This window comes from Trachypithecus francoisi, unplaced genomic scaffold (assembly GCF_009764315.1).
Source record: "Trachypithecus francoisi isolate TF-2019V2 unplaced genomic scaffold, Tfra_2.0 Lachesis_group5, whole genome shotgun sequence".
Lineage (NCBI taxonomy): Eukaryota > Metazoa > Chordata > Mammalia > Primates > Cercopithecidae > Trachypithecus > Trachypithecus francoisi.
Genome location: NW_022681470.1, coordinates 142,286,209 through 142,294,929, shown reverse-complemented (window position 1 = coordinate 142,294,929; position 8,721 = coordinate 142,286,209). Strand labels below are relative to the sequence as shown.

General features: G+C 51.5%; 1 protein-coding gene and 1 long non-coding RNA gene across 11 annotated transcripts in view; both read left to right on the top strand.

Moving 5' to 3' along the window:
• LOC117076117 overlaps nt 1–662 on the top strand; it is a 22,769-nt gene extending 22,107 nt beyond the window's left edge. The window contains exons 2-3 of the long non-coding RNA XR_004434239.1: nt 239–240; nt 628–662. This is a non-coding gene — a long non-coding RNA (uncharacterized LOC117076117). The remainder of the gene's footprint in view (nt 1–238; nt 241–627) is intronic.
• Nucleotides 1–8,721, top strand: part of ARHGEF18 (Rho/Rac guanine nucleotide exchange factor 18) — a 130,472-nt gene that overhangs the window by 64,603 nt on the left and 57,148 nt on the right. The gene's annotated exons all lie outside the window — the stretch shown is intronic.

The window sequence follows — 8,721 nt, the reverse complement described above, 5'->3', positions numbered from 1 at the left end:
GTATTCTTTTGTGACTGGCTTATTTCACTGAGCATAGTGTCCTCAAGGTCCATCTTTGTGTCAGAACTTCCTTCTTAAGGCCGAATAATATTACAATGTATGTGCGTGTGTCACATTTTGTTTAACCATTCATCTATACATGCACACTTATTTCCATTTCCACGTTTTATGTTTTTTTGTGTGGTTTTTTTTTTTTTTTGAGATGGAGTCTCGCTCTGTCACCCAGGCTGCAGTGCAGCGGTGTGATCTTAGGTCACTGCAACCTCCGCCTCCCGGGTTCAAGCGATTCTCCTGCCCCAGCCTCCCAAGTAGCTGGGATTACAGGGACGTGCCACCACACCCGGCTAATTTTTGTATTTTTAGTGTTGGTTAGGCTGGTCTCGAACTCCTGACTTCGTGTTCCAGCCGCCTCGGCCTCCCAAAGTGCTGGGATTACAGGCGTGAGCCACCGCACCTGGCCTATGCTAGACTTTTTTAGGAACCACCAAGCTGTCCTCCATAGCAACTGCCCCATTTTACCTTCCTACCAGCAGTGTATGAGGGTCCTGGTTTCTCTGCCTTCTCACCAAGGCACGTAATTTTCTGTTTTTAAAATTATACCATTTTAGGCCAGGAATGGTGGCTCAGCCTGTAATCTCAGCACTTTGGGAGGCCGAGGCAGGCAGATCACCTGAGGTCAGGAGTTCCAGACCAGCCTGGCCAACATGGCGAAACCCCATCTCTACTAAAAATACATAAATTAGCCAGGCGTGGTGGCAGGTGCCTGTAATCCCAGCTACTCAGGAGGCTGAGGCAGGAGAATCATTTGAACCCAGGAGGCAGAGGTTGCAGTGAGCTGAAATCGAGCTACTTACTGCACTGGAGCCTGGATGACAGAGCAAGACTCTGTCTCAAAAATAAAATAAAATAAAATAAATTGTACCACCTTAGTGGGTGTGAAGCAGGTGGTTTGTTTTGCGTGTGCCTAGTGACTACTGATGTTGAACGTCTTTTCATGTGCTGACTGGTCATTTGTATCTCTTCTTTGGAGACATGTCTGTTCAAGTCCTCTGCCCATTTGTGAATGGGAGTATTTGTTTTTTTATTGTTGAGTTGGAGGGGTCCCCTTACTAGTTGCATCTGACACTGTAGGATCTTGCAAGAGCTGGAAAGTGAGTCACAAATTCCCGTGACCTTTTGCATTTCAGCCAGCGAAACAGGATCAAACACATGGAAATAGAAAGCCGTATTTTGGGGGGCAGGATCAGAAGCACGCAGAGGTATTAAGATAGTTATAGGCTGGGTATGGTGGCTCACGCCTGCAATTCCAACACCGTGGGAGGCCAAGGCAGGAGGATCGACTGAGCCCAGGAGTTCAAAACCAGCCTGGACAACATGGCGAGACCCTGTCTCTACCAAAACAGACTAAAAAAAAGCTTTTTTTTTTTTGAGACAGAGTCTCACTCTGTCGCCCAGGCTGGAGTGCAGTGGCGCGATCTCGGCTCACTGCAACCTCTGCCTCCCAGGTTCATGCCATTCTCCTGCCATTGTCCCAAGTAGCTGGGACTATAGGTGCCTGCCCAGCTCATGTTTTGTATTTTTAGTAGAGACGGGGTTTCACTGTGTTAACTAGGATGGTCTCGATCTCCTGACCTCGTGATCCGCCCATCTCTGCCTCCCAAAGTGCTGGGATTACAAGCGTGAGCCACTGCGCCCAGCAAAAAAAGCGTTTTTAATTAGCTGTGGTGGTGTGCGCTTGTCCTCGCAGCTACTTGGGAGAGAGGGAGAAGGATTACTTAAGCCCCAGGAGTTTGGGACTGCAGTGAGCTATGATTACACCACTACACTCCAGCCGAGACTCTGTCTCCAAAAAATAAATAAAATAAACAAACAAACAAGACAGTTGTGAGGTAATCGTCTTTTAGCCACGCTCATCGGTGGATGGAAGTTCACAAAGCTGTTAATTAATAGGCTGGTGTTAACTTAGTAGGAAGCCACCCACGGTTCTGTCCTCTGCTGTGTCTCGGTCAGTCACTTAACTTGTAATTTGGGAAGATAAAGATGTAGAAAGCTCACTTATCAAAGCTGGAGACGACAGACAGCTAGAGAGGTGGCTTTAATCATCAGGTGACAGAGTGAGTACTGGGATGCTTAGATTCCTGCGCGTGGGTCTAAATCAGGGTTTCCCAGCCGAGACCCTGTAGGCATTTGGGGCTGGATCGTTCTTTGGGATGGGACCTACCTGGGCGCTGCAGGGTGCTGAGCAGCATCCCTGGCCTCCATCCATCAGATGCCAGGAGCACCCCTCTTCCCCCGTCACTCCCATAACAACCAAAAATGTCTCCAGACTCTGCCAAATGACCCTGAGAGCAAGAATCGCCTCTGGTAGAGAGTCGCCGGTCCAAGTAAGCAACCATATAAATGCAGGATGGGGAAACAGAACCTAGTGACAGCTTGCAAGGAAACAACTTCAGGATTTCTGTCGATCATTTTTTAAAAAAGTCATAATAATACTAGTTTGAGGGCCGGGCACCGTGGCTGACGTCTGTAATCCCAGCACTTTGGGAGGCCAAGGCAGGTGGATCACCTGAGGTCAGGGGTTCGAGACCAGCCTAGCCAACATGGTGAACCCCATCTCTACTAAAAATACAAAACTTAGGCCCGGCACGGTGGTTCACGTCTGTAATCCCAACACTTTGGGAAGCCGAGGCAGGCGGTTCACAAGGTCAAGAGATCGAGATAACCCTGGCCAAGATGGTGAAACCCCGTCTCTACTAAAAATGCAAAAATTAGCTGGGCATCGTGGCACATGCCTGTGATCCCAGCTACTCTGGAGGCTGAGGCAGGAGAATCGCTTGAACCGAGGAGGTGGAGGTTGCAGTGAGCCGAGATCGCACCATTGCACTTCAGCCTGGCGACTGCGAGACTCCATCTCAAAAACAAAATAAATAAATAAAAATAAAAATGCAAAAATTAGCCGGGCATGGTGGCGTGCACCTGTAATCTCACCTACTTGTGTGGCTGAGGCAGGAGGATCGTTTGAACCCGGAAAGCAGAGGTTGCAGTGACCCGAGATCGTGCCACTGCTCTCCAGCCTGGGCCACAGAGTGAAATTCCATCTCAAAATACATAAGTAAATAAATAAAATAATACTAGTTTGAGCCAGTGGTTATGATACAACTGTGTTCTCCCTTCCCCCAAAATAAAAACCATTCAGGCCATTCACCTGTTCTGGTCCCAAGACTGCTTTCAACAAAGCTGGACCCAAGGACCTTAGTTCCATCCCTTATCCCATTGAATCTCCAGGCAGCTCCGTTAAACCACCTCTCTAGCCCTGCTCCTGGGCACTCCTGGGATCTCCTAGGCTCCAGGTAGCACCTTAGGCCCAAATTTCCTTCCCTTTCCTAGAGCGCCCTCCTGAGCGCCACACCCCGTGCCAGCGGCGCCTGCTGCCGAGCTCACCACTCTGCCCCCCACCTTATGGCCCCTGCACTGCCCCTCTCTGCCACTCTCCACCCTGCCCTGAAGGTCCAGGTCCCCCTGCGTCCACGAGCAACCCCTTCCAGTGTGCCCCGCTCCCCACGCTGCGGCCATCATTTCTAGAAGCAGAGCTCATCCACTCTTCCACATGGCTTCAGGTTCAATGAGAAAGTGACTCTCCAAAGGCCCCCAAGGCCCACGGCAGCACCTCCTGGAATAAGACATTCCCTCCACCCTGCCCTTTCCTTTCTCCTCTGACCAGTCCAGACCAGGTCCCTCCCAGACACCCTCTCCCTCCCTCCCTGAAGCGCATATTTGTTAAGCACCCACCCACCACGTGACAGGCCTCGTGCCAGCCATGACCACAGGGACCCGCAGCTCCTGGAGTTTCCCTTCTAAATAAACACAACTACAGTCGAGCCGCGGAGTTTGCAGAGTCAGTGTTTACTCCTTCGAAGATATACCCAGGAGTAGAACTGCTAGATCGGATGGTAATTCTTTGTTTAATTTTCACCTGGCTTGCTAAAATTTCTCTGTAACCGCAACATCAATCCATTCATATTGGTGCAGAGTGGGGAAAACTTGGAGTTCCCAAGCACGTTCCCCGCTGAGGCCGAGCGAGGCGACACTCTGCCTTCTTGTTCAGCCTCTCACACTATAAACACATGCCCTGTTTAAGGTCTATGGAATGCCACGGTTTTCGCATTTGCGTGCTTCTTGTTGGTGATGTTAACGTTGAAAGTGACCCCTCGCTGGGTGAGGAGACTCGTGCCTATAATCCCAGCACACTGGGAGGCCTAGGCAGGAGGATTAGTTGAGCCCAGGAGTTTGAGGCCAGCCAGACTGGGCAACATAGCAAGACCCTATCTCTAAAAAAATTTTTTTTAATTAACCAGGCATGGTGTCACACACCTGTGGTCTCAGCTACTTGGGAGGCTGAGGCAGGAGGATCCGTTGATTCCTTGAGCCCAGGAGTTCAAGGCTGCAGTGAGCTATGATCACACCACTGCACTCCAGCCTGGGCAATAGAGACCTCATCTCTAAAATAATGATATAATAATAAAATTTTTAGAAAATAAAATGACCTTCAAACATAGTGCCGAAGTACTAGAAAGTGCCCCTGAGTGCAAGGAGGCTGTGATGTGCCTTACGGAGAAAATTCATGTGTGTGTGTGTGTGTGTGTGTGTGTGTGTGTTTTGGGGTGGATAATATTTTATTTGGGTGTTGTTTTTCTTTTTTTTTTTTGAGACAAAGTCTCGCTCTGCCGCCCAGGCTGGAGTTCAGTGACGCGATCTCGGCTCACTGCAAGCTCCGCCTCTCGGGTTCACGCCATTCTCCTGTCTCAGCCTCCCGAGTAGCTGGGACTATGGGTTCCCGCCAGCACGCCCGGCTAATTTTTTGTATTTTTTAGTAGAGACGGGGTTTCACCATGTAAGTCAGGATGGTCTTGATCTCCTGACCTCATGATCCGCCTGCCTGGGCCTCCCAAAGTGCTGGGATTACAGGCGTGAGCCACTGTGCCCGGCTGTTTTTTTGTTTTTTTTTTTTTGTTTTTTGAGATGGAGTCTTACTCTGTTGCCCAGGCTGAAGTGCAGTGGCGCCATCTCGGCTCACTGCAGCCTTTGCCTCCCAGGTTCAAGCGATTATCCTGCCTCAGCCTCCCAAGTAGCTGGGATTACAGACACGCACCACCACAGCTGTGTAATTTTTGTATTTTTTTTGATAGAGACGGGGTTTCACTATGTTGATCAGGCTGGTCTCGAAGTCCTGACCTCAAGTGATCCACCCGCCTCAGCCTCCCAAAATGCTGGGATTACAGACCTGAACCACTACATCTGGCCTGGATGATATTTTAAACAAGGTGGCCTCTGGGGCCTCACTGAGAAGGTAGGCAGGCCAGACAAGATGGCTTACCACCTGTAATTCTAGCACTTTGGGAGGCAGAGGGAGGAGGACTGCTTGAGGCCAGGAGTTCGAGACCAGCCTGGGCAGCATAGTAAGACCCTGTTTGTATTTTAAAATTATATATTTAAAAATAAAAGTTGTCCCGGCACGGTGGCTCACACCTGTAATCCTAACACTTTGGGAGACAGAGGCAGGCAGATCACTTGAAGCAAGGAGTTGGAGACCAGCCTGGCCAAAATGGCAAAGCTAAAAATACAAAACGCAGCCAGATGTGGTGGCAAGCGCCTGTAATCCCAGCTGCTCGGGAGACCGAGGCACGATAATCGCCTGAACCCAGGAGGTGGAAGTTACAGTGAGCCGAGATTGCGCCTTTGTGCTCCAGCCTGGGTGACAGAGTGAGACTCAGTCTCAATAAGAATAAAATGAAAAAGAAGATGGGGGCAGGCAGAAGGAGCAGCCGCCGCAGGGGCGCAGTGGGGTGGTGACATGTTTGGAGGAGGCCAGGGTGGGTGGAGCCAGGTGGCTCAGGAGATGGGGAGAGTGAAGGCGGGTGGTAGCTGGTGAGGAGACGGCCTGGGTGGGGCCAGAGGTCCTGGACTCTCTGTAGGAGACCAGATGGTACACACTTTGCGCTTTCTGGGCCACATAAGGCCTCTGGTGCATATTTTTGCTTTACCAAAGCAGGTGCTGGATTTGGCCCTGGGGCCATAGTTAGCTCACCGCTCTTGCAAGTCACAGTCAAGACGGGTTCCTGGGGAAGATGGGAGCCATGGCAGGGCTTTGAGCAGAGGAGAGAAATGCCTGACTTGGTTGTTAGTGGAATCATTCCAGCAGTTACGGAGGAAGTGAGTGGTGGTACAAATAGTCAAGGATAGTATTTGCCTTGTGCCAGACAGCATTCCAGAATGTTCTTCATCACAGCCAACCCCCAGAGAGGGCATTACTGGCTTTTTGTGTTTGTGGGTTTTCGTTTTGAGGCAGGATCTCACTGTCACCCCGGCTGGAGTGCAGTGGCACAGTCACAGCTCACTGCAGCCTAGAACTCCTGGGCGCAAGCGATCCTCCTGCCTCAGCCCCCCGCGTAGCTGGGAGCACAGGCGTGCACCATGCTTGACTAATTTTTTATTTTTTGTAAAAATGGGGTTTTGCTGTGTTGCCCAGACTGGTCTCAAACTCCTGGGCTCAAGCAGTCTTCCCATTCTGTCAGTGACAGGTGGCCACTCTGTCACCTTGCCACCTCAGCCTCCCAAAGTGCTGGGACTACAGGTGTGAGTCACCGTGCCCAGCCAGCAGACACTACTATGATCCCCATCCTACAGATGGGGGAAACGGAGGCAAGGTGCTGTTAGATCCCTCGCTCTGAATCTCGGAGGTGGGAGTTTGAGCCCGGGCAGCGTGGCTGCAATGTCTGTTCCTAGCACACCTGCCCTCTCTGCCCCAGGACATGTGGCTGATGGAGTCGTCGGTGTGGATTCAAGGGGTAGAGAGGGAGGAGAGGAGGTGAAGGTGGCACGCATTGATGGCTCTTTTGAGTTTCCACAAATACTTGTTTCCTGGGGAGTCTTTCCTTTTAGATGTCTGCTACTCCACCTGGCACCTGTTCAGTAAGCACCAGGGAATGGAAAGGCCTCCCCCTTCATTTCTGCATTGCAGGTGTGTCTGCTCTCCGGTCCCCAGCAGGCCCCTCACCCCAGGTGCACCCACACTCGGCCCCAATACCCCAGATGTACCCACACTCGGCCTCTGTACCCCAGATACACCCGCACTTGGGCTCTGTACCCCAGATACACCCACACTCAGGCTCTGTACCCCAAATACACCCACACTCGGCCTCTGTACACCAGATACATCCGCACTCGGCCTCTGTACCCCAGATACACCCACACTTGACCTCTGTACCCCAGATATACCCACACTTGGCCTCTGTACCCCAGATACGCCCGCACGCGGGCTCTGTACCCCAGATACACCCACACTCAGGCTCTGTACCCCAGATGTACTCACACTTGGCCCGCATACCCCAGGTGTGCCCACACTCAGCCTCCACATCCACACCCGGCTGCCGCACCCCAGGTGCACCCACACTCAGCCCTGCACCCACACTAAGCCCCGATGATAGCCTCAGGCCAACTGAGCTCTCAGAGATTGGCAACTAATCAAAAAAGGCCAGCCATATATATATATATATATATTTTAGAGATGGGGTCTTGCTGTACTGTCCAGGCTGGTCTTGAACTCCTGGGCTCAGGTGGTCCTCCTGCTGCAGCCTTGTAAGTAGAGGTGGGACTGGGACCCCAGGTATATGCCACCATTCCCAGCTGAGCAATTATTATTTTGAGACAGGGTCTTGCCCTGTTGCCCAGGCTGGAGTACAGTGGCGCAATCTTGACTCACTGCAGCCTCCACCTACCCAGTTCAAGCGATTCTCATGCCTCAGCCTCCTGAGTAGTAGCTGGGACTACAGGCGTGTGCCATCACATTCAGCTAATTTTTATATTTCTAGTAGAGACAGGGTTTCACCACATTGCCCAGGCTGGTCTCAAACTCCCAACCTCAGGTGATCCTCCCGCCTCAGCCTCCCAAAGTGCTGGGATTCCAGGCATGAGACCCTGCGCCCAGCCTGTTTGGCTTGTTTTTAAGTCACTTGCTTTTCACTTTTTCCAGAGCATTTGACTCTGTTTCGTAGAAACACTCCACTCTTTTTTGCACCTGTGCATTCATGAGTTTAGGTGGCGCTTTGTCGCTCAAGTGCGTAACTGTGATGGCAGGCAGCGATGGCGCACACAGCCCTGGGAACAAGCAGTAATGGCTCTGGGTAAGCACAGTTTGCAGGCAGACAGCTGCAGAGGGCACGTGGCCCTGCCCTGAGTCACACTTGTGGAGAGGAGACATTATAGTGTGAGCCTGTCTAACGTAAGAGTCTTAAGACGCTGTCTGCTGTGCTGGCTCACCTGGGATGGATGGCAGACAGCTCTGCTCAAAACTGCCTTTTGTGTTTTTGTTTTTGTTTCAAAACAGTCTTGCTCTGTCGCCCAGGCTGGAGTGCAGTGGTGTGATGACGGCTCACTGCAGCCTCCCCCTTCCAGGCTCAAGTGGTTCTTCTACCTCAGCCTCCTGAATAGCTGGGTCTACAGGCACGTGACACCACACCCAGCTAATTTTTGTATTTTTTGTAGGGACAGGGTGGCACTGTGTTGTCCAGGCTGGTCTCAAACTCCTGGGCCCAAGCGATCTGCCCGCCTCAGCCTCCAAATGCCGTTCCTCAGGATTCTGTCTTTGACTGCAGTGGACCCTTGAACAGCACGGGTTTCAGCTGCGTGGGTCCAGTTACACACAGACTTTTTTTCCAGTCAGTA